Source organism: Doryrhamphus excisus, chromosome 17, assembly GCF_030265055.1.
Source record: "Doryrhamphus excisus isolate RoL2022-K1 chromosome 17, RoL_Dexc_1.0, whole genome shotgun sequence".
NCBI lineage: Eukaryota > Metazoa > Chordata > Actinopteri > Syngnathiformes > Syngnathidae > Doryrhamphus > Doryrhamphus excisus.
Genome location: NC_080482.1, coordinates 11,552,834 through 11,574,704, shown reverse-complemented (window position 1 = coordinate 11,574,704; position 21,871 = coordinate 11,552,834). Strand labels below are relative to the sequence as shown.

At 42.4% G+C, this 21,871-nt stretch overlaps 1 protein-coding gene across 3 annotated transcripts in view; it reads left to right on the top strand.

Annotated features, from left to right (window-relative positions):
* Window positions 1–1,268: 1,268 nt before the first annotated feature.
* Window positions 1,269–21,871, top strand: part of sema6e (sema domain, transmembrane domain (TM), and cytoplasmic domain, (semaphorin) 6E) — an 86,119-nt gene continuing 65,516 nt past the window's right edge. For all 3 annotated transcript variants that reach the window (XM_058052969.1, XM_058052970.1, XM_058052965.1), the window contains exon 1: window positions 1,269–1,432. The gene's annotated coding sequence lies outside the window, so the exon portion shown is untranslated. The remainder of the gene's footprint in view (window positions 1,433–21,871) is intronic.

The following is a 21,871-nucleotide window of genomic DNA, read 5'->3' as shown; positions in this document are numbered from 1 at the left end:
GGTTGTAGGTGTGTTTTGAGTACAGCATCCAGCTACAGCATCTTGCTGTACTTCAGTCAGTGTGAACGCACTTATGCACTCAAAAGACCAAGTGTAAGTACTCAAGACTAAGACGCAGCCCCACCCTGAGATGGTGACTGACAGACATCTTCATCCATTTGTATGGGTACCAGACTTTTCTGCTGAAAACTGATCACAACTGTGAATAAAAAAAAGTAGTTTTCATCTTATCATTGTGGCGCTGTCCTCGAAGATTCTGCTTTTGTAGCCTTGACATTTGACCTTTACAACTTGACAGCTTGAACTTCAGTTTTACCTTTTATGTGTTGTTTGTCATGCGGTCCAGAAGGGACACCATGTACATCTCATAACAACATCCCTATTGCTCTTCGTTGGGTCTCTCCCCTTATGCTCTTTCACATGATTGTAGCTTCAAGTGCTGCCCGTGGCCTTTCTGCAGCTCCATGACATGATTACGTAATGCTGTATGTTTGCTTCGTGTGCACAGAGACGTGCATGGCAATGTGCACGCTGACATCCGTTTATCAGTAATGAGACCAACAGCGTGAAGCAGCGAAACGGTAGCGAATCAGCACAAAAGTGTGAAATGTGCTTTCCATAGATGGATTATGGAAATGTTCTGGTTGTTTCCAGGCATATGCCCAGATGGGAAGGGGGAGGAGCTTCATTGTATTCATTCGTGAGTTCGTCATCAACAGTAAACTTGTTATAAATGTAAGAAAAGGAACATTAAAATTTAAAATGTCTGACAAAGAGACTGCAAGCAAGAGCCATTAATGAGTCAAAGAAGTTTGCAGGATAACATCTACTTAACATGGCAATGTCGTGATATTAGTTTAACTTTTGTTAATATTGCATTCCATGCTTCAGAATTTTGTTTTTTAATGTATTCAGTGTCAACTCACTTTTCTTTATTTGAGACATATCATTATTATAATATATTATTATATACAATATTTATGTTATTTTAATTATTATTATCACTTAATCATGTTTAAGTCTAAGGTCATGTCGCAAACAACAAATCACTTGATTTTCAGGGTAGTTCAGGTGTTACGTGTAAATTTAAAACTTGCGATCTGCTCCCTGAGTGGCTGGCTGCAGTTAAAAAGGGGCGGTCTCATCCAGACATTTAACATCTGGACGAGAAGCGAGCCGCGCGAGCCAGGTGGGGGAAAAAAAGTTGTGCGGCCCAATCAGAAAGGAGATTTAAACGTTTACTCGCATGTGTTTGGCCGAAGCTGCTGTCAAGCTTGAGCAAGGGGGCGTGGCCTGAGGCGCTGCCCTGCTGTGTTCTTGTCAGTTGTCTTCAGTCTCCTCAGAGAGGACACTTTAGGAAGCATCTAGCGACTTGCAAATCTACGCTTTGTAATCGAACACCCGGACCTTCTGCTCGCGCGGCTCCACCAAGGTAAGAACAACACTTTGACACTTCATGTTCAGCTTCGTCTTTGCTGTTCGCTGCTTTTTCCTTCTTTTTCTCCTGCGCGCGTGCACATGCTGGCACGAGAAGCTGTGTATAGTATATATTGGCGTGCGCGTGCTCTCCCCTGCTGACACGCGCAGTCGTGCCCGCGAGCTCTGCAACTTTGCGCACAGTGTGACGATGGTGATGAAAATGATGATGATGTGTCCACTGTGCACGCTTCGTGGTGATTGTGTTGTTTTCCTGTGATACACTCCTTATCTCGTGTGTTTAGATGATGTTTGTGTGTGGACCTGGCAGGTCCAGGCGATGATCTCATTGTTCTTTGTGCTGTTGCTGCTGTGTGCTGCACAAAAAGGTGCACAAACATCTTAATGGTGCTGAGAACAGGTCGGAGCTGTCGTGCGCGCGCGCCAGACTTCGCTTGTCGACAATGAACGCGCCTGTTTTGTTTTTTTTTGCAATAAAGTCATTGCTGCTGCACAAGTTGTCATTCTTGGCGGGTCGGGGCCAGGCTGTGTTTGGACCTGGTCTTGCTGGATCGCAGCTGCTGCAGTCCCATCACAACAGGATGCTCTCCTCTGAGGGTCCACTTTATGTTTGTGTTGTTTTTGTGGCCCTTCTTTGTTCCACATTTCATGTAGTATCAGAGCCGTAACAGAGGCGGGACAATGCCAGAGATGTGTTCCCCGCAATGTCACGACTGGAGAGTGAGTTTAAGACTCAAGCAATCAACACAGTCTGTCAAGTATTTTACACGACAGATGTTGTCATGTATGTGTGGCAGTATTCCGCTTTGCTAGGTTCAGTGTTTAAGGCACATAATGTTAGGTACAGGGATATCCAAGGTGCGGGGCAGGGGCCGTTTGCAGCCTGAAGCATGTTCAGGAAGAAAAAAAAAGTTGAAATGTTGACGCTAATAACACAAATCTGTATCGTAGACTGTTTTTATCTGTAACGTCTCAGCTTGTTGGACTGTTTTTAGCCTTTTCTGCTAAATTGAAACATCAAAATCACCCAGCATCCTTTAATTTCTCAATAGGCAGTCCTCAGAAAAAAGTTTGGGCACCCCCACTGTGATGAATTTATTCATTCACTCATTCATCCATCATGCTTGCATGTTGTATTATGACTCAGCTTGTGTTAGCATGTGACATACACATTGACATCACATGATGTTCCGGCTCCTTTTGCACCCGCTGTTCTCCGTGCTCTGATTGGTTGCTGCCCCGGCAAGCGTAGCCAACGAAGCGTTTCATCCTGTGTATAATTTTATTTCCCATTTCCATTCTGCCATTTGCTTTCCGTTTGCAATAGCGAGGTCGTCGTCTGCGGGGCTCCCGTGTGTGCAGATGGCATCTCCTTAACGACCCTCAGGGTAATGGTGGTTGAAATGGGCTCGAAGCGGGCTGAGGACTCGGGGTGGGGGCGGGCCCTGGGGGGACATTGAGCGGTCCTCAGTCAGATAATGTGCCAATGTGCACGACATGGGCGTGCGTGGTAGTTTGGAGCAGTGGCAGGAAACACGGAAGCATTTCAAGCTCGGTAAAACAGAAAGTTACTTTTATACTCGCGGGAAAAGAAAGTCCCGTGCTGTGTCTCACGTGGAATTCCTTGAAAGTACATTTCAAGAAGTATACTTTGTACCTGGTTGGGTGATATGTTTTATATACCGGTTTAGATTGATTCCAATGATGAAAACGACTTATACCGGTATAAACGATAAACGAAAACAAGCAGAAACATAAGATGAATCAAATGCTGTCATCGTGAGGAGAAGGAACATTCGTGTGGGGAAGTATTTACCCGGCGGACCTCCCGACCTAAACAGGTGGAAATGGCGATAAACAGCGACAAAAGTTGTCTGAATCTCCTCTTACAGAGCGTGGAAGCTAGCAGGGGTTAGCTAAGTGTTTGGGTGTGTGTGTGTGAACCCGGGCTCGATGAGTATAGTTTGACAGCGTAGATTTGTGACTTTGACAGCGTAGTGCTGCCCCAAATCGATTTCTGCCACTGGAAATATGATCACAATATTTACCTTTCTCACAACTGGACTATTCAGGTTACCTTCTTCTTCTCTCCTTTTTATTGGTAAACTTGGCACTTGTGCACTTAGACTAAATGTAAGTGCGCTAGTTGAGACGCAGCATTCATCACCTGACAAGGCGAAGGCCTCGCTACTGTTCCCCAGCCACCAGACAGCCATCAAGCGCTTTTCTTCATGGCACTCATTTGACCTCTGACATCAGAATTTGAATCCTTCTTGTCCAATTACAACGAAGCCGTCTGCGTCCTCGTTGGCTTGGAGCAGCAACCATGATTCCACAAACATGGCAGCAAGAGCAGCTTCCCTCTTCCGACCGCCGGGTGGTTAGCACCCGCTCTGAGTTCATAGCGAGGCCGCTGGAGGAGGAGGAAGAGATGGTGCGAGGCTGCGGACCACAGAGCTGGCAAAGGGTCCGCTCAGACTGGCTGACGTCCTGCAGAAACATGAAGCTCTGTTGGGCTCGCCAGCCTATCACGTGATGTCTTTGTCGTGGGGAGGACACCCCAGGTGATGTGAATGCATGGAGGGGCTTCGGCGGCCACAAGGACCTCCTCTTGGCCTCAGCTTGTTGTTCGATGGCGGCAGCGGTCACAAACTGAACCCGAGTCAGTTTTCACACACTGAGGAGTGTGATTGGACCTTGTCTGCATTCTTACCTGATGACTAAGTGCTCTACCCACTAGCCACCTCCATGCCGTTTATTTAAAACCTCATAAGATGAAGACATCACCGCACGCTCTCTTGCTCGCTCGCTCGCTCTAATGGAGGAAAGGTCTGGAAAAAAGGAAATGGCCTCAGGCATACATTCTGCTTATTGATTGGTTTGTTGCTCCAAATGAAGCCTTCATCACACCACGATGAAGGCAAAGCTGACGCAGCGATGATGGGTGGAATTATCGCTCAAAAAAACTAATGCAGTATTTTCTCAGTGGGCACTTCATTAGGTACGCTTTGAATGTTCTATATAATCACATTCATGCTTATTCTTCTCACTCCTCACTTTTGAGGAGTTAGAGGTTGAGTTGAGGATGAGGATTGTGTTGTGATTGACAGTTGTCATGTGGTGAGTCAGCGGGATTTATCCAAAGTCAGGCTGCTTCAGGTCCAAAAGTTTGAGGAGTTGAAGAAGACATTTGTAAAGTTTTGCCTTTGACAGTGTCTGGCTGCAATTGTCTGGCTCGTCACATCTCTGCTAAAGCAATTAGCATCACAGCGTGAAGGGGGAGAGCGGGGGTGGGAGGGTGTTGCTGGAGGGGGGGGGGTGCTTGTAGTGCAGAAGTCCTTGTGAGTCATGATCCTTTATGATCCTTTCATTGTTGCTCATTGCTCTTCCCCAAAATGAAGCTTTTTATGCTCCTGAGATGTGAAACCAAGCAAGAAATTAACTCCTCCCCCCCCCCAACCTCAATGTGTGCCTCCTTCCCCGTCACATACTTCATTTAAGTGCTCTTTTAATGAGGCACAAACCTATATCTTGTTTGCAGATCTTCCTAAATAAGCCCATGTCCACACTGATAACATTTTCACTCAATACGCAAATGTTTTCTTTTGCGTGCATGCAGCACAGTCGTTTAGATGCCACAATGTCCGTCTCTGTCTACTCTGCTGCAGTCACACTACAGGCTTGTGTTCATGTTACGTAAATTCATGAATTTCTTGGCACTGCAATCTTCTGAGATGCTATCACTGTCAGTCAGTCCTCCATAGTTAGGACACAAATCCAATGCGATACACAGCAATACACTAAACACACAGTGGCCCTAAAGTGTGGACACATAAGCAAAAATACATATACAGTAATCCTTCATTCACTGTTTGCAGTTAATTGGTCCCAGACCTGACCGTGATAAGTGAATTTCCGCAAAGGATTCCTTGAGGGGGGGGACTCCATGATGGATGAGTGTTTAGTACACAGGCCACTCAGCTAGGAGGGGTTCGATTCCCCGCTTGGGCATCTCTGTGTGGAGTTTGCATGTTCTCCCCGTTCTCTTCTGTTTTTTTTTCCTCCCACATTCCAAAAACATGCTAGGCTAATTGGCGACTCCAAATTGTTGAAGCATGGCGGAATAGCAATGTCTGACTTTCATTGTTTAAATTTCATAGATTTTTAAACATTTTAACACTATTTTTTGGGCTACATGGCGGGCAGGCCTCACAGCTAGGAGACCCAAGTTCAATTCTACCCTCGGTGGAAAAACCTCTGGGTTTTCTCCAGGGACTCTGGTTTCCTCCCACATTCCAAAAACATGCTAGGTTAATTGGTGACTCCAAACTGTCCATAGGTATGAATGTGAGTGTGAATGGTTGTTTGTCTATATGTGCCCTGTGACTGGCTGGCGACCAGTCCAGGGTGTACCGCGCCTCTCGCCCGAAGACAGCTGGGATAGGCTCCAGCACCCCAAATACCATGAGGATGAATGAATAATAAAGTCAAAGAACAGTTCCTGACACCTGGTAATTCACAATTTGAAACATCTTCTTAGTTCCTTGCAGTAACGTGCGGTCAGGGGAGGCAGGTGAGGTGAGTAATTGTCAATTGAACTCTATTATAAATGTATTTTCTTTAAGATTCCAATTGTTTAAAAAAAATCGCTGAATTTGCACATTTCCTGATCAAATACAGGGGAGAATACAGAGTACAGCAGCGAGGCCGCAGTGTGCATGGCTTCTCAGTTAGTGTGCAATCCTGCCTACCGACTGAGTGCACACTGAGTTGGAGCAGGTGTGTGTTTATCATCGTGTCGCCCGTAATATAATGGTGTAGAAACATTTATTATACACCATTAATTTCTACAGCCCGTGCAATGTCACGAATGTAAGTGTGACATCATTATCCTTGCTAATCAGACAATAAAATATATTGAAATGTCATACGTACCAATGCATGGAAGATGCTTGGCACTGATGAGTATAAGTGATGAATAATTTTACACTAACCTGACACCTGCAAATTGTATGAAATATCATTTGACTTTCTGGCATCTTTGTTAAGATATTGTACCTGGCTCTCACTGCCTCCCTTGCGGCAGCTGACTAGCTCTCTTTTGTCCCACATGAGCTATAAGTGGCTATCACATGCATGAGGTATACATGGTAACTTACTCTTTTAAAGCATCACTTAACAATTTTGCTCGCTTGTTATCATTATAATACTTATGGCTTGTCTTCAAAACACTACATGTGTTTCTTGTTGTTCGACATAAACACGTAGTGTGTCCAGCTTTAAGATAGCGATGCTATCACAGCTTGCCGGACATCGTGACTCCACTGTTTTCAGCAGGTTTTTAAATCCATTATTTCCACTGCTGCAACAGGGACCATATCTTTTAGCAATGTGAAAGAACACCGCTTTATAATGCACACCACTTTGCTTTTCCTTTCATGAGGAACGCAACAGGAAAAAGAAGCAAGCACGTGACCTTTGCGTTGTGGCAGGAGTTTGAGCTTCACACATTCCTCGTATTGGAGTTTGTGCCAACTTTTAAGGTGGTGAAAAATATATTTCTTTGTGCTTTGAATTAGAAGTACCTCCACATTACTGAACTGCTGCCTTTTCCTTGCTGATTAATTCTTCCACCACAAACGCTGTTGCTTCAACTAAGCTGTCGGGATTCTGCTCCACTAAACCAGTCTCTATGAGTAGGAACCATGAGGTTGTTTTTGATATGTGTATTACTGTTGATTCTGCTCTGGTGTCTCGTCTGGTTGGAGTTTGCACACATGCTGTGTGTCTTCTGTGGCGCTTGAATCATTTCTTCTTCATGTGGAGAGGGGCCTGAGATGTAGGCCATGCTGACCTTTGACCTTAATAATAGTTTCAGTGTGACTTGGAAGGAGTCAAGATGACCGCCACACGTTTCCTCTGTAACGTATAGCAGCATACAGGAAGGTGTTAAATGAGCATCTTTGAAGCGTGTATGTTTTATTAGTGCTGCATCCATACTTCATATTTTATTGCTCCACCATATGTGCACAATATTTGCCTTGGAAGTCTCCTCCTCCTCCTCCTCCTCCTGGCTGCTCGCCATCACTCTCAGGCTATTTTTAAACACATATTTGGGAGAGGGGGTGTTTTCTGGAGGAGGAGGGGGTTCAGTTGGTGTCACATGAATTCCGACCAGGCATCTGTCCAGCCCTCCTCTTCAAGAAGAAGTGTGAGATGTTAAGTTGTCTTTTAAAGAAGACACACAGGGAAAAGAAAACAACATTCATAACACATAGGCTGTCTCAATTGTGGTAAGTACAATGTAAGTTATTTGAAAACTTTTAATAAAAAAAAGTTATATGATGGAGAAGCGGGGGGGCAGAATTGGCACAAATGGGATGGGGCGATCCAAATGCGGTTGCAATTTAGCATTAAAAAGGAGAAAAGACGTGACAAAGTACTTAGAACGACATTTACCCACTTTTTCTTCTATTGACCACTTTCAACCACTATGCTATATAGTATATGCTATAGATCATAGGAAGCCTTTGATACAATCAATCATGACATCCTAATAATAAAATTAGAAAGGTGCGGAATAAGAGGATTAGTTCTGAACTGGGTCAAAAGCTACTTAGCTGACAGGAAGCAATACGTAAAGCTAGGAGAATACACATCTGCAAGTTCATATATTACGTGCGGAGTACCTCAGGGGTCAATACTGGGACCAAAACTGTTCAACTTGTACATCAATGATATCTCCCAAGTCACAAAAGACTTGGGGTTTTATTTGAGGATGATACCACTGCTTTTTGTTCCGGAGGGAGGACAGAAGAAATCATGAGAAAGGTCAGAGAAGAAATGGTCACATTAAAAAGATGGTTTGATAATAATAGATTGTCCTTGAACCTAAGTAAAACTAAAACAATACTGTTTTAGTAGCAGCAGAAAGGACACATACCAGCAAATACAAATAGACGGTGTAGATATTGAAAGGGTGAAGGAAAATAAATTTCTGGGGATAACAATAGATGAAAATATGAGCTGGAAACCTCATATTACAAATATACAACATAAGGTGGCGAGAAACATTTCAATATTGAAGAAAGCAAAAAAATTTATCAATCAAAAATCACTCCACACTCTTTATTGTTCTCTGGTTCTACCATATCTAACTTGTAGATATGCACATATGATATAGTAGATATACATAGATAAAGTACACATTTCTAGAGTCCCGATTCAATGATAATTCATCCATTCCATTCTCCTCAGCTTATCCGGGTCTGGGTGGCAGGGGCAGCTGTCTCAGTAGCCCAGGAAGCCCAGACTTCCCAGTCCCCGGCCACCTCCTCCAGCTCTACCGCGAGGACGCCAAGGCGTTCCCAGGCCAGCTGTGAGACATAACCCCTCCAGTGTGTCCTAGGTCTGCCCCCGGGTCCTTCCCCAGGCTGGGCATGCCCGGAACACCTCACCAGGGAGGCGTCTGGGAGGCATCCAGACTAGATGCCCGAGCCACCTCAACTGGCTCCTATTGTGAAGGGGAAGCGGCTCTACTCTGAGCCCCTCCTTGATGACTGAGCCCTATCTCTTAGGGTGAGTCCAGCTACCTTAAGGATGAAACTGATTTCAGTAGCTTGTATTAGCAACCTCGTTCTTTCAGTCACAATTAATCATTCATTCATTAATTTTCTCATTTATCCAATTAATCAACATCTATTTTGGTACTTGTCATAAATTTTTTTACTTAAAAATGAAAATATCCTCTGACTTCAGCTACATTGCTACTAATACTTCAACAAACAGAAATGCCTGTGCTTGTGATTAAGGAAGATGTAGTCACCCATGCAATTCTGGATATGGAAGATATTTATGACAATCTTAGTTTGTTTACGCACACGTGACACCATTCACCTTTTCCCTTCTGTCACTGAAAGTTGGCATATTTGACTCACATAGTGGCTACAAAGGTTATATTCTTTCAGCACAGCAACATGCTGTGAACATACCAAACATACAGCGTTCCCATTCACTTCTGTGAATAAATAGGAGGATGACCATTTTTCTTGGAACACTCGGCCCTCTGCGTCCATTTTTCTCTTTTTTGACAGAGACATATTGGGGTAATGAGGGTGCCAAAGCACATGTTAAATGTGGGAGCTGTATGATACGATGGCGTGGGTAAAAAGAAGGTGGCTGGCTGCACTTTACTTGCTATTACTATAGCGCCATCCAGTTGTTGTAATTATAACAGCAGTTCATTTATTGAAAAATGCATCTTATTTTTAGACATTAGATAAAATCGTCGGACCAGATTAAACCCATCTGTGGGCCTGATTGATTACAGTCCTTCGCCACTTTGTGGTTTGAATTCCTTGGCTTTACTCTATCATGGTTTGTCCAAAATATATGATTAAATCATGCTGTCTTAGTGGTTGAATATGGCCTATTATTAGTAAAACATACGAATAGTTAAGTAAATGTTATTTTTTTCTATGCCTAAATTGGGCATTTTCAAGCATAAAAATGGCTAAATGACTACACATATAAGGAATTCAAAAGACGAATTCAAAGACGTTGACGTAGTATTCTACACTAGCCACTAGGTGACAGTCGTGTTAGTGTAATGTTGGTTGCGCCACACACACACCAGACTAATCCCTAATAAAAATCCCTAAAAATAACATCCATAATCCACAGCCATCTGAAACTCAACTCTGAACCCCCAATGTCACTTCCTATCTGCCACTCACTCTTCTCCCTTGAGGAACACATTTATAGTAACACACGGGCATGAGTAGGATTTATGCCTTAAATGTCTTATTTTCTGTTATTATGTCTACTATATTGGGTAATACAAGTGTAAAGGTGACTATGGGGTGTTAATTCATGTCTAGAGGGCTATAATAATGTTAAAATGGATTTAGAAGGTCGTAAAAAGGTTTTCTTTGCTTACAAACCTACTTTGCGGAAATTCACTTGTCATGGTTGGGTCTGGAACGAATTAAACAACCTTCAGATTCATCGATAATTGTTTATTGGAGCACTACAAGTTTTATTATGTTTCTTTGTAAATGGTCCCAAAACAATCATGGTGACCCACATTAGTCTTCGCAGGGTGCTGGTCCCTGTATGTTTGTGGGACCAGTGTCGTAGGCTAAGCATGGTGATTTATTTGGACTGTAGCTCAGAGAATGCCTTTAGTTATCTATCGTTATTGATGTTATCATTTAGAATTTGGATGGGTGTCATTGAAGCCAATGAAGACTGTGGTTGATATGATTGAGATAATATCGTCTGTCTTCATCCAACATTTAATCAGTATGTGACTATAGCGTATCATTTGCTTTGGTCTCTTCACTTGTTGGTGATAGGACACCGAAGGGAGGGTGGGGGGCTTCCATTTCGTCCCTCTGGTAGGATATTTCTTTCAAATATGGATCCAGATGTTCCATCAGTGGCCTCAATAGAAGGTTTGACGTCACGATGGATCCTTTCTGTCTTGAATGAAGACTTGCTGCTTGCGTTTAATGTTGTAATTGGTCGTCTCGTGGAAATCAGTCAAGCACCCCCCCACCTCCCCAACCAACTCTCATTTTACCCCTCAAAGCAATCCACTTCCTCTGTCAAGCAAATGAGAGGACATGTGCAAAAGACATAGGTCACTCCTTCAGGACTGAGGTCTTTTTAATTAGACGATGTTCTCTTAATGAAGCAGCCGGCTGAATGACTGAGTCCATTTGTGGCCAGCGACGCCTCTTTGTCTCCGCTGGCTTATAGAGGGCCGTCCTCCATGATGTTTTTTCCTCGCCACTGTATTTCCTCCTCTCTTACATTAGCATGATAATGGTCTTTGGAGGAGGCGGGGCAAAGTGGTGAAGAGCCGAATGCACTTATTACAGCGCTGAATGCACCATCAGTTAAACTAACAGCCTGAATTCCGACATTCATCTCCACTATCATGGACCGCCTGTCACTTGCACAGGGAGCTCAAGGCCAAATTATGAGCCACGTCGAGCTCTTCCGAGTCCGCATCCCTCCCCCGGTGTAATTACACTATGCTAATTCTGCCCCCCCATGCACTTTCCATGGCAGGAACAAGGCTTTCCGACGCCTCTCATGTCAGCGTCGACTGACGGGAAATGAATAAATGTGTTAGCATAGCACTGCCGCCACCACTGGAGGGGAGTTAGGGTGGGTGGGGGGTTTGAGAGGGGGAGGCTCATATGGAGAGTCAGAGGTCATAATGCTCCTGGTGAGGAATGGAGCAGGAAAGGATCTGTTGGGTTTTTTTTAAATTACACATTCCAAATGATCACACAATTAGTTGGTGTGTGGCCACACCCCCCTTTCCTGGATGGATAGTGGTCATTGTCAGCCATTTTATTAGTCAGCATCACGTTGGCCAGATTTTTCACATTCCTGGGACGTCAGGAGCATGAAGGCAATAAACAGGCTCACCGATGGTGGATACTTTCTGCTCATGTTGGCCAAGGGACTCCTCATCAATGAGAAAGTTGTTTTTAAAGGTCCAATATAACATTTTTATATGCGCTTAAGCAGGCATAAAATGAGTTGTGTCTCTGTTTTTCACACTTCTATGTAAAGTCCCAGTTGACATGCACTATATGTGGTAGTTCTCAAGTAGTGGGCTGTGAGAGGCAGGAAAGACTTTATTAGCGCAGACCTGCCAACGTGTATCATTTTGTTGTACTGAGCATGCAGTTTGCTTCATTGCTGTCCATTTTGTTGCATTTCACTGGTTTCAGTCTGTATAGTACAGATAAATAAATATTATCAGTTTCTCAATGGTATTTCAAGTCAGGGGGATGCGAAAACACATTTTCCCCAAATGGGGGCATGACAGACAATAACTTCTCTAATGGCATTGTTGCCTCCTAAACGCAACAGGGCAATTTTGGCCATTTTAGCTGGTTAAGCTATGTCAGGGCAGCACGGCGGTCGAGTGGTTAGCGCGCAGACCTCACAGCTAGGAGACCAGGGTTCAATTCCCACCCTCGGCCATCTCTGTGTGGAGTTTGCATGTTCTCCCCGTGCATGCGTGGGTTTTCTCCGGGTACTCCGGTTTCCTCCCACATTCCAAAAACATGCTAGGTTAATTAGCGACTCCAAATTGTCCATAGGTATGAATGTGAGTGTGAATGGTTGTTTGTCTATATGTGCCCTGTGATTGGCTGGCGACCAGTCCAGGGTGTACCCCGCCTCTCGCCCGAAGACAGCTGGGATAGGCTCCAGCACCCCCGCGACCCTCGTGAGGAAAAAGTGGTAGAAAATGAATGAATGAATGAATGAGCTATGTCAGCCTCATGCTAATAGCTAGTGGTGTCTGATCCGATACCAATCTTGCAGCCAGGAAAATTGTCAGATACCAATATCATGCCATCAGCACATTTGTTTTACATTTTTTGTAGTGTGGAATATTAAAAAAAGGCTTAAACAAGTGATATTACTTACACATAGGACAATAATCAACAACTGTAGGTATGAGAAAAACAGACCCACTTATTTCTTTATGCGTCTGGGGTATAGTTTTATAGCAAGGCTAAAGGTACGCAATTAAGCGTTTAAACCCAACCGACAGGGGCTAGTCATCTTTTCTGTTGTAACTAATGACTTCTTGTCGTCCCGTGAGTTTTCTGTGTAATGCTGCTTCAAATGCTCAGTGAACGATGATGATCAAACTTCCCCAGTTCAGGGCCACCGTGGGAAATGTGCATGACAAGTGTCGCATTCAGCTGCAATCTATTTTTCGGACTTTAACAAAAAATACACATAACCGACATCACTATTCAATACTTAACATGTTAGTACATGCTGTTGTTGTGGTCACATGGGTTTTACATGTTTATGAATGTAAAGGGGACTATAGGGGTGCTATTTCTAGTGGGCTCTAATAAAGTTGCAACAATATTTTGAAGGTCCTGAACAGGTTTTCTATTTTCTAACTACGAAAATATAATGGAGTCTAACCAAGGCAAGTTTTCCCATAGAAAATTGTGAAGATGCAATTAATCCGCTCCCAAAAAATTTAAGACAAAACATTTTAAAGACTAAATATATACATACATTTAATATCACTTTAAATGTATTTTTCTACATTGATCAGGTTAGAGAGGTAATTGGAACTGTTGGAACATGTGAAGTATGTGTCAGTGTTTGCCTCTTCCTGTCTTTGTTTAGCTAATGTGATGCATTTGTGGCTGTAATTGTACAAATGTCAGTGTTAGTCGCTATCTTCATCACCTTTCTAAATGTCTGTCATCTCCACGTGTGAAACATGAAAAGGTCACAAGAAGACTCGGAAATACAAATTGACATGTTGTTTCAGGGTGTCAAGTTTTTTTTCATACATTTACGTATGTACACTACAGAGTGTGTAGGAGTTAGTGCATCTTGTGCAAGAATACATATGTATGTAATGTTTCGATATTTGGATTTTGCCAGGTGGGATACATTGTGGTTGTCTTCAGCTGTTCGTTTTAAGTCTATTTTTAATATTCTGCTCACTGGAGATAAAAAGTGTACTAGACAAGTAATTTGATTAACTCATTCTCAATTATGTCATTTTTATCTGACTGTGATCCACCACCAGACTTCCTGCAGGGTTGATCTCACAAGATCAGCCATTAAATCTTCCATAATCAGTGTTGTCCGTATTATTTATTGTAGCCACAAACACCCCCACCATAACCCTGTGTGTGTGTGTGTTGTAAACCTAGAAAAATACTGTCAATGCGCAGCTTAGACTAATGCTTGAGTTGTTTTTCCAACCAGAATCCGCACAGACTCCTTGCTTCAATAGCTAGTCAGCTGACATTGTCAGGTCACATGACCCAGCCAGAAGTAAAACATCCTGATCCAATCACCAATCTTTGCGCCAATTCTTCTCTTTGCCGCCGTGCCAAGTTGTGGTTTGGAAGTTGGCCTCTTTAAAGAGAGCAGTCGCTGGATGACGGGAGCAGCAATGATGGATGACACGTTGGACGACCAGGACTGAATCCTTGTGGGTCCAACTTAGTGAACCACTTTTTGGTTTTGCTACAAAGCAAACACACAGCTCCAAGGCAGATTGGGGACTGGAACCTCCTAGAAGCTTCTTGTTGTGCACACCAGGCTTCATCTTCCTTTTTGAGGTTTCATGTTTGGATCCGTCCAGCCGCGTTCCTCTCTCCACGGAGGAAGCCCGTCCAAGCATCCCAGCAGGCGGGTTTTGCTTCAACCTGAAGTGGGCCGCCGTCGGCATGCGGCAAGCAGCCAGCTAATTCGAACCATGACTTCTCTCACCGGTCGTCCAGGTCTTGCTACTTGGAATTAGCTGCTCTTGAGGTCAGAACCTCCATCATTCGCATTTTTGCGAGTGGCGGTGTGTTCTGGTGGTGATCCAAGCAGCTCACTGCTCCTGACTGCGTCTTCCAAAAAGGTTAATGGAAGATTGTGACCCATCTTTGGCTCCGTTATGCTGGCTACAGGCGAGCTCCATCAATTTGTCACATTTAGCAATAACTATCACAATTTGAATTTTATACGTAGAAGACAACTGCTGCATCGTTGTAGTGTTGGACATCGGTGTTAAAGGTGCAAGATGATGATTCCTTTCTGGGAATGTTGGAAACTAGGGTTGCACAATTTATGGAAAAGATATCAGTGGACATTTTCTTGCTAAAAATTGAGTGCCGTTCTATAGGGGCGTTTTTCTTTGCATACACACACAACCACATACCATGTTCAGGGTCAAATGCTTACATTTAAAAAAAATTACACACTATTTTCTCCTCTTGTTCACTTAAAAAAAAAAAACGTCCAGTGGTTACTCTCCCGATTTTTCAATTTAATGCCGATATTGCAGATAATATCAGCCAATATTAATCTGAAATCATACAAAGTTTTAATACTTATTTTGTAGTGTGGATGTAAGAAATGGGACCTATTATGCTTTTTCCACTTTTCTGATGTTGTATTCTCATTTTAAACAATGCCAGAGGTTTCAGATAATGAGGTTTTTACATTTGGAAATGATCCCTGAAAGAAGTTTGAGATGGCTCAAAACGCTCAGTTTCCAAAGGCGTGGTAAAACTGCCCCTTTGTGATGTCACAGAGGGTCAGACAGTCCTGTGTATGAGAACGTATAAACCAAAGTAAAACTGCTCACGTCAGCATGCAGATGGCATGCATGTCACTCTGGTCTTGTGCATTCTAATTTCCCGGCTTGTCTGCGAAGACGCGTTTTGCTTTTTACGCATTTTATGAAAACAACCACGCTGTCGCATGCACATGTTGTCATGTGCCCGTCTGCCGTCTCTCGTTCCTCTCACTTTGGACCGTGCCAACATTTAAGGGAGACTGCTCCTCCATGTTACCTGCACACAGGTTAGATTCTAAGCGAAGGTATACAGTGCATTGTAAAAGAGGATTGTGTTTAATTAGTGGAAGTTTTTAATTGCTAAGCTGAATCTAAGCTCGGTACAGTACACTGATTCTCTTTGTGTTCACTAATTGTTCCTTCTTGCAAAGTTGCTTTCTGCATCACAAATGCTCTGGTTGCTTGAGAGACGCCATTTTCTTGATTATGTTGTTGCAATCTGATAAAAGGCACAAAGATATCAGACTTGAGTCCAATCGTACTTTGGGGTTTTGTGTGCTGTTTAACGATAAAAAAAAACACTTCTACATTTTGGATCAAAGGTCTCGATTTGAATGATTTTCGCTTTAGGTTTTGTTACGTGTGAGCCACAAAAGCTTAAAGTTAAATGTTATTTAGTGTTTTCAGGCCAGTTTGGAGTTACTTTTCCATTTTAATATACACAAATACATTGGGGTGTAATAATTATCCGATAATCATAATCAACACATCAGCCACCTGAAACACCAGAATGGCAATGGTGGCTGGAGCTTGTTCCTATCACCGCGGCGTTTGAAAAGTGTGCTTGAGATGACGACTAGTCAATGGCACATTTCGATCTAACATTGTTTAAAGAGATAATGAATCGATTGAATTGATACGAGGAAATAAAGCATTGGGTTTTAGCCCAGCAGGCTTTATATGGATGTGTGTTTTTAGCACTTTTAATCATTGAATGACTTGATAAAGACATTCAGTTTGTGTCTGATGTCATCGTCCTCCATGTATGTGGTGGTCATGGGAGTTGTAGTGGACCTGTGAATACAATTGATTAGCAGTTGATTTATATTTAACTCATCCGCCTTTCTTTGAAACACTTTTTTTATGGGGGCAATATGCAAGTTTCGTATGCCTCTTGAAGGTCCAGTCCAGTAGCAGTGACGCTTACTGACATCATCATCCAGCACGGCATGTCCAAGTCAAAACACATACAGTATGTGCACATTTGTGTACTCTTGCTAGTTGTTCTTTCAAATAGCTGCTCTGATCAGGAGGATTATTAGCACAAATGAAAACGCCTTTGCTTCTGTCGGCCCTTACCGGTGAGAAAGTTTTTAAATATCATACCACATTCATTTGCATCATGTCCCTCACCTTTGGGTGCAAAGTGCAGTGTTTAGATTGCAGTATTTAAAGTAAATAATTCATCATGGCAAGCATTCTCCGTTCATCCTGATTTTGTATTCCATTTTTAACCCATTTTTTGTACTCATTGATAATTTATTCTTAAGTGTAAGTCTGACCTGAACAGCAGTGCAATTTGAACGCCATATTCAACTAAATAAACAGAAAGACGAACAAAAACAATAAGTGGATATTCTTATCAGTCATTTTGTAAATCTTACTGCGGAAGTACTATTTGCTGCGTTTAAGTCTGCTCAGAAATCCCAGAACATAACCTCAAAACATGTGACTTAAACTTAAATGATGGAATGTCTTTGAACGCAACCCTCATTGTTCATAGTAACACAGAGTGTGATTCAAATGTTCTGTAGCGACAACATAATAACACAGTCTAATAACACAGTTAAAAAAAACGATGATGGTGATTAATCATGATTAATTAATGTGTGTATTGTGATTAATCTGATTAAAATTTGTAATAATTTGACAGCCCTAATAAACAGTATCTAAACAGCAGTGGATGTTTCGGTAAGCCGTGGTGTTGCAAAAATCCTTCCTGAAATGCGCAGTGAGGTTGCTCGTATTAAAGTTCTCTGCTTCTGTGGCACCACGGGAAACTTGTGCATGATATGTTTTACACTGAACTGTAACGTCTTTTTCAGACTTTAACAAAAGACATAGCTATACAAATGACATCACTTCTGCTCTTTGTTTAACATGCTGTTGTGCTCACATGGGTTCTGTATGCTGAATAGGGATAGAATGGAATGGATTGGGACATTCCTAGTTTTCACCAAAAATTTGAGAATTTCAGCAAACGCAAATGCATCACAATACACAAATGTGTTCCACTGGAATTTAAACAAACTCAGCCATATTTGTAGACATTTTTTAGGCTGCATGGTTACTACTATATTATACAGCCTGCAACCATGTATAGAAATATAAAACACCTTCATGGACCAATGAATGGATTGTGATTATGGGAGCTTTGTGGGGGCTTTCATGTTTGCAGGTTCAACAGAACTGCTCATCCATGCTGAGTTTGTGTTCTTTGTTGATCAAGCTACGCTCTGTGCACGTGTGCTGGTGCACGTGTCCATTGTTTTTGCTTGTGGATGTGTTTGGAAGCGTTTCCTTTTTTGTCACAAAAGTGCTGAGGTTAAAGGTCACATTGGCATGACGACGGAGGTGTCGCTGTGACACTGACCAATGTGCACAGTGCACACGAGTGAAGCACACGTGTCGTAAACCTGTAGATGGACCGGTGGATAGCTCGTGTGTGCTTGTGGAACGCTAGCGGAGCGGGTCAGTGAGCGCTGATGACAGGTCGCCCCGCGGGATGATGGGAAACAGATGGTGGGCTGGATGCCGCCTGCTGTGACCTTCAACGCTGCCTCAAAGTGACGACAGCTTTGCTTCTCTTTTGTGATGCTGACGTTCTTGATGCACATGTTGTCATCTCAATATGAAGACATCAATACAGCAACAATGCTCTGACCGGACACCATGACATTGTATTTATTTATTTATTTGTCAGGGATAATGCAAAAAATACACATGAAGGGTCCCTATCCTACATTACTTATTACTGCATTACTTTCATCTTATGTATATAAACTGTTGTAGTCTTTTTCTACATGATGTGGCCGTGCCATATCATGAGGGTTGTGTGTTTTTCACGTATAACTTTCATTTTAATTTTTAGAACTTTGAGATTTTGTGCATTTCTCATGTCACAGCCATATGACCACCACTCAGTACTGGTTGGTGGCTTCTTCTTGGAAATGGCAGCCAGAAAGTGCTAGACTTACGATAAGTGGAATTACTTCTGCAAGTCATTGTGGAATATTAAACAACAAAATATCATGAGAATGTCTACTCCAACAGGTAGCTCGTATGCTAGCAGTAACTCACCAGTAGATAGATGGATAATAAAGTGCAGTCAATAAAGTGCAATTTAATATAGCATATTAATTAAATTAAGTAACTTGTCCATAGGTATGAATGTGAGCGTGAATGGTTGTTTGTCTATATGTGCCCTGTGATTGGCTGGCGACCAGTCCAGGGTGTACCCCGCCTCACGCCCGAAGACAGCTGGGATAGGCTCCAGCACCCCCGCGACCCTCGTGAGGAAAAAGCGGTAGAAAATGAATGAATGAATGAAACACACAAAAAACAGGCATCAAATTGAATTAAGGTTTGTGTCAAATAGTACAACATTTTGTACTTTTGTACTTGTCAAATAATTAAACAGGTAACAGCTAACAAAAGGAGGCTCCATATTTTAGACCGTAACTTTGTGCTCTGTGCAACATTGCCATCAAATTTTTGGAATGTTCCAAAATGTTCATGTTGTGCTGTTGTTTAAAAAGGTAAAGTAAATAAATTCAGTGATAAGTAAGTCCTAAAAATAAAAGTAAGTCAATAAAAAAAATGCAGACACAATAGTGGCACGACAGAGCAGCAATTCTACCATTAGTAGGGTGCTATGAAATCTGTTTTATTTTTTTCCCGAATTCCTTTTTATTTTATACTGAATTTATTTTTTTTTCGTTGTAATTTTTTCGATTTGTGTTTTTTTTTTTTTTTTTTACCTTTTACGCTTATTTTACCACCACATAGTGTGTACTTTTTGTGTCAGTGTCCATACATTTATTTATGAGTTTCATTAATGGACAATTTTATACAGTATTTCAGAAATGGATGTATAATCGCTATGCCATTGCTACAAAATCCAAGTAAGACAAAGTCGTCCATGTAGTTGTCCAATTGCTTTAATAATGTCAGCTATCTTTTATGACACTTATTTTGTGAGCACAATTAGACATTATGTGGATAAAGCACTCTTATTTTATGTATTTTGTGTGTGTGTGTGTGTGTTGAGAATGACTTTTGACTGTTGCTAAGCGAGAGTAGCTCCGTGTGTCCTGCATTTCACACACACAGTCAGTGGGCATTCTAAAACGCTTTGTTACATTAACGAGCCATAAAACACAACAAATGCAGCCTGAGTTGCACACACACAGCCATGTTTATTAGCAGATTCCATTTTTATTGGTCAATCCGTCCATGATTACATTATGGCCGAAATTCTAGGGCACTACAGGAGGTGGACCCGACCCTCGACACCTGACTAATTGCAACAGAGTAGTTGTGGTCGGAAGTGGTAGCTGTGGAATCCGAGTGTTTTGGTCAAGAGGAGAAGAATGCAGATACACAAGATTTTATTTATGGAATATTTTCTAAAAAGAAACTTACTGCATCCCAGTGCGGCATCATAGTATAATTTTAAAAGCCCTTGAAATGAGCAGGACCGGCCCCCATTAGAATAACATCACACATGCATTGCACGTAGGATTTCAAGCCAAGGCTAATTTACAATCCCTGTCCTTGATGAGGCTTTTCAAATTCACAACAAATACACCAGACAAATAAAATAAATGAAACATATTGTCATTAGGTACACACACTAACACTATAGAAATATTTACTTTGAAAAGCATATGCCGGGCAGGCGCTGCAGAATTGCTTCAAGCGAGACAGCTGTGTCTTATTTGTGCAGTGTTTATAGATATTTCTTTATGCTCTTCTATACATGTGGTTGTCACATTTCTCCTTAGTCTCGGCTCTGAATGCAGATTTCTCATTTATTATGAAATGCCCTTTGCACATGTAATGATGTGTATTTACAACTCAATATGTTTGAAAAAAGAATGAGCTTGTATAAAAGTCATGACCGTGAGAATGGAATTCTTCTCTAATGAATTCACTTTAAAGATACTTTTCATACATTAATTATGTATGAAATGTATTTTTAGCTTGACTAAAGGCTTCTCTTATGTATTGTTTGGTGTGGCGACCATCACACGGTGAGATGTTCAGCTCCTCAGGGATTGTCAGCAGCAGGAGGAGGAGATGTAATGACAGGAGAGGAGGTGCAGAGGGTGTCAGGCATGTAATTGGGGTGAGGTGGGGAGGACTGTTGCATGGGTGTCCACATGAGGCTGGACAGCCTCCTGATTCTTTTATATCTTTCGAACGCACAGAAAAGAGAGACATATTTATTCATGACTAAGTGCAGCTTTCCTTTAATTGTCAAGTGTAAAAAGACCGCTGTTCCATTGTGTAACTTTGTCGCTATTGTTCTCTAAACGCCCTCTGCAGATCTTCCTTGTGTAGAAGAAAAAAAAACAGTAGAGTTAAGCCCTTGCTCACTGCGCTGAACTCCAGCGTGACGTTGTTTGCCATAGTACGACCCTGAGGTGTGTTGCTCCTTTTGGTCAAACAGAAGCTTCGAGTACAATGATGTAAGAGGAATAAAGGCTGACTTCCATCGTGACTGATCACATGTTGGCCAGATTAACAGCTCAATTTTTTTTGTCTGCTCTGAAGTTCAAGCAGCATAAAAAGTTCAGTTAGTCTTGAATCAAGCTGAGGTGTGTTAACTTAAAAGCTGTTTAGAAGCACTTAGTGTCTTAGCCTTTAAGAAGCCAGAAGACTTTAAATGTGTTCATATGGCTTTTACTTGACTTGAACTAATGAAGTCCCTAAGGTTACGTTCATACTGCTTCCTGAGCCACCACCTCATCATGGTGGTGGAGTTTGCGTCTCCCAGAGATCCTAGGAGCTAAGTTGTCTGCGGCTTTCATGTCCCTGGTAGGGTCCTAGGTGAGGAGTATATGAAGAGTAAAAATAATGGACCTAATTTTCCCTCGCCCGGGCGGGGGTCACCAGGACCTCTCTCAGGAGCCCAGCCTGGATGTGGGGCACGATGGGTAGCATCATGTTGACTGGGCCTGCATCCATGGGGCCCAGTCGGGCACAGCCCAAAGAGGTAACATGGGTGGTGAGCTCATGGGAGGGGCCAATGGAATCATTTGCAGAGTGAGCTGGGTGGCAACCGAA